The following is a 4,409-nucleotide window of genomic DNA, read 5'->3' as shown; positions in this document are numbered from 1 at the left end:
GATCCTCCTGTTTTCAGCCTCTCAAGTGCTGGGATTACAGGCAAGCGCCACCATGCCCAGTCTCAGCAGGTCCCAGGGCAGAGCTGGCATGGCAGGTGGGGAATCCAACCCCGGTCCCTACATCTGCCTAAGCAGGTGCTTTAATCTGCTGAGCTATCTGGCTAGCCCTGATATTTTTAAATTAATGTGTAATATTACCTCTGCCATTTCTGCTGAACTAGAGTACTTAATAGGAGGCAAATATTTGATTACAGTTGGTAAGCACATGCCCGTGACCCAGCAGCAGTAACAAAATGTCTTCATGGAATAATAAACAAGTCAAACAAAACAACATGGGCATGACACCAGAAAAGCATTTAAAATGAATATTTCTGGCCGACAATAACTTGCATATTCATATTGTAATTAATTTATGTTTTTAACATGGAAACATAAAGCATAATGGTAGTCTGAAAAAGATTGAGAGTGGATGATAAAGTGTGGCAGAAACAGTGCTTGACCACATTAATCAAAATAACAAAATAAACGCCTAGTAATCGTGATTTTGTTCACCTATCAAATGAGTACATCTAATCAAGGTGTGCGTGTTAGGGAAACTTATAATCGCTGTGTAACAATGATAATGTCTCATAATATTAACTTTCAATCCATTAATTTGCATGAGGATCTTTCTTTTTTTGTTTGTGTTCTTGTTTTTGCTTTTACTTTATTGTTAGATATACAGGTTGGTTTAGGCTTTGGTCTCTGCCCCGATTCTTCTGGTAGTACGTGGAGATAAGTAATAAAGCATATCTTGTTCTCTGAAAAGAAGTGTCTCAGTGTTTGTTCATACAAGTAGCCTTTGGGTCCTCAACTTGAGGACCCAAAGATGGGATGGGCTCTTTCTTAAATACATCCGTTCATACTAAAAGAGTGCCTGTGTTGTTCTTGTCATTATTCCTGGTATCCATTCCATGGCATGGTGCTGCATGTGGCCTAAGGATTTGTCAGTAAAAATCTGCAGTGTGTAAGATGCTTGATGCTCTCTTGACTGTTGAAAAATTGTTTCTCCTACCCCTTCACTTTTGGTTGTCTTTCTTTGGTGGGTTGTAAGTCTCTTTGTCTTCATATCTAGAATTTAAATAGTTGCTATTAAAACTCAAAAATCAATCAGCCTCTGGCTGTGCTGTCATTAAAAGTTAACTGCCTTCCCATTAATCCATTAATTTGTGAAGATTAATTGGAGAAGCTATTTAGAGTAAAGCTATAACTCTGAGCATGTAAACCAGTGTTTACGTTTAAATGAAAGGTCATGCCATGAAAATCAGTGTTAGCAATTATGTATACAACTCACCCAAGGTTATATGGTGGGAAAAAGATGGGTTGAAACATATAGACTGCTGCCTAGATGAATTACTTGAAGATTGTCCCTGCCTTTAGCTTAGTCATGGGAAATCATACTGATAAATATTTACTCACTTTAAATTGCAACAATGTGTTAATTTTTAGATTTAAGCCATTGATTGACAGTTAGAAGCTCATGTTTATCTTACTTAGTACCTCTAAAACTAGTACCCTCAAGTGAATGTTAATTTTCATGTCAAAGTCAGATTTAGACTCAAAGAAACTAAAGAATTCGTACTAGTCCTCCCTTGGTGGTATTTAATTGAGTGGAAATGTTATTTTAGGTAACAATGAGAGTTTGAGGGATGGAGCTGGGATCTGCTCATATTTTATTACCTTCTCTTATGAAAAGTTATATTTTATTCAAGCCCATTTGCTCCACTACTTCCCCTAACATATTGGTGTTTCTCTTTTTGCTCACCAGAGCGTCACTATGTGACAGCTGCCTCCCTGCACTACCAGGCCACATGGCTTCGTAGTGAGAGAGGGGTGCAGTGTGATGTGAGTCCTCAAACGATTACACAAAACAGAGTGAGAAGGGTAGAGATGTGCGAAGGGAACCAAACTATCCACTGGACAGGAACTGATTTGCAAGTCTGTTTTAGCAGTTCCCATACAGCATGGTCCTAGCTGAGGGAAGTTGCAAATCTCCCCCATGTGTCCCCGCTGTGCAGCCGGGGTGAACTTCTGAAGGTGTGGACTCCATGCCTGAGACCACCTGAGCCTGATTCATAATGTATGTTGTTTAATTAAGCGATTGATTGCTTTTCAAAATACCTGGGCCTTTGATGAACCCCCAGGATGCGCTTTGGTGGCTTTGTTGTGGTGTGCTGAGTGGATTCCTGAGGGAGTGCAGCTGTGTGGATGAGGTGGCTGAGTTAGGAAAACTCAGTGGTGTGGAAATAAATCAGACCACCCAAAGGAGAATGAGCAGAGGCTGTTTATTCAAGATTGCTCCAGCAAGACTGTGTGGGACCCGCTAATGGATGTTACTTTTTTTTTTTTTTTACAGTTTCCTGTAAATACTAGGCTGGCTTCCTTGCTTCTATTTTTCTATGGCTTGCCATTAGGCATTTATGTGTTTATCTTTAATTGGGGAGCAAACGGAAATATGCCAGGTACTGGGTCATGTGTCATGCCAGGTCAGGAAGACAAGATTCCACCTGCAATCATGAAATTAAGCTTAAACAATATGTAAGCTTAACTCAGATTTGGCTTATGGCAGAGAACAATGTCGTTATCTATATTTCTGGATCCAATCTTGCCTAATATATAATATCTTTGATCATGTATTATAAAATAATTCCATACTTTATCTTGCAAATTACTAATGACTTTAAACTTCAACTAGACAACAATTTTAGTAATACAGATCAGACTAAATGTTTTATTCAGGAAAATAGATTTTGTGAAAGATTGATCCTGAATCTATTGATGCAGATGATGCTGGATTAGATCTAAATAAAGCTGTTTTGTGAAAATAATGAAATTTTGGTGTTTCCAGATCTCATTTTCAGAGGTCTCACCCTGTCTCTACCATATGCGAATTTTATAAGATTTTAAACATTTTTGCTTCTTCTTATCTACTAACATGTAATGCATATTTGTAATTCATTTTCTTTTTAATGTATTTGGCACAGGGTCTCACTCTGCAGCTTGGACTCATAGCAGTCCTCCTGTTTTCCGCCTCCCTAGTGCTGGGATTACAGGTGTGCACCACCATGCCCAGTCTGAGGTGGGCTGGGATGGCAATGTGGTGCCGGGAATTGAACCCTGGACTGTGTGCTTGCCTAAGCAGGCTCTCACTCCACTGAGCTATCTCGTCAGCCCTCTAATGCGTATTTGGTAGAGAATTATCATTCACTGGTAGGCACACAACTGATTTGGAGGGACCTCAAAATAACAGAGATGGTGGCTACTTGGGGGCCACTACACTGAGTGCTACTGAAAATCAACTGTACCATTTCTTGAACTATAATTTAGGATATAATTTAGGATGCTTATTTCAACAATGCGCTGGCTTTCAGTAGAATATCTGCTACGGGACTGCCTGAGTTCTAATGCTGTTTTGGCCACCTATTTGTGCAATAATGTGTCTGTAGTAGGTTATTGAACATATTGTGCCCTTTCTTCCTTAGTTTTCCCAGGAGTTATAGTAGCAAAAAGCACAGTTTATTTGTCAGGTTAAAATGTGTTAATAGATGTACAGCACTGAAAAGCAAGCACTCAATAATATCTACCTATTACCTCCGTATAGGTAATATTACATACTATTTAAGAAAATTGAATTACTTTTATTAAAAACTGAACATAGCTTTTACTTACTTATGAGAATTATGCATTAAAGCCTTTTGGAAAGTGAAATTAAATTACTTTTTATTGTGCTATATTAAAATACTTTCCATATAGTTTGTGTCTTTATTTGTAAGAGGCAACTGAGTGTTTCCATACAGACAGCTTGCCAGAGATCTAATTTGTCATTGTCTCTTTAATGACAATAGTTGAGTTTTTCATTTACGTGAAGAGGAGGTAGTGACTTTTCTGAGTTGACCTGAAAGCCGCGGAGTTGTGTATCTTTGTGTCTATATGTATGTGTATATAAGAATGTCTCTACCCGAGTTAGGTAAAATTCTTCCCCCGATACGGGTAGTCCAGCATAATTGGTTAAAATTCTGTAGGTATAATCAGAGTGTAAAGATTTTTTTTTACCAAAAAGACTAGAAGTTGTGGTTTTACCATTTCCAACTGATATCAAGGTTCAGGTGGAAGTTCTAATTTGATTGTGAAAAATTCAAATAGTGTCACATAATTTGGGAAAAACATAGAGCAATGAGTGTTGTTCATTTCTTCCTCTATGTGGAGAAAACAATAATTAGCCCAGTGTGCCCTACTGCCATTCCGAATCACACAAGCTTCCATAAAATGTTTCCTGTCTGTAGTATTCCATTTTACCAATTAATGCAACCCTCTGGCCTCCTCTTCCCTTCCCTTCCCTTCCCTTCCCTTCCCTTCCCTTCCCTTCCCTT

This window comes from Octodon degus, unplaced genomic scaffold (genome assembly GCF_000260255.1).
Source record: "Octodon degus isolate 3935 unplaced genomic scaffold, OctDeg1.0 scaffold00011, whole genome shotgun sequence".
Taxonomy (NCBI): Eukaryota; Metazoa; Chordata; class Mammalia; order Rodentia; family Octodontidae; genus Octodon; species Octodon degus.
Note: the sequence above shows the minus strand (reverse complement) of the source record.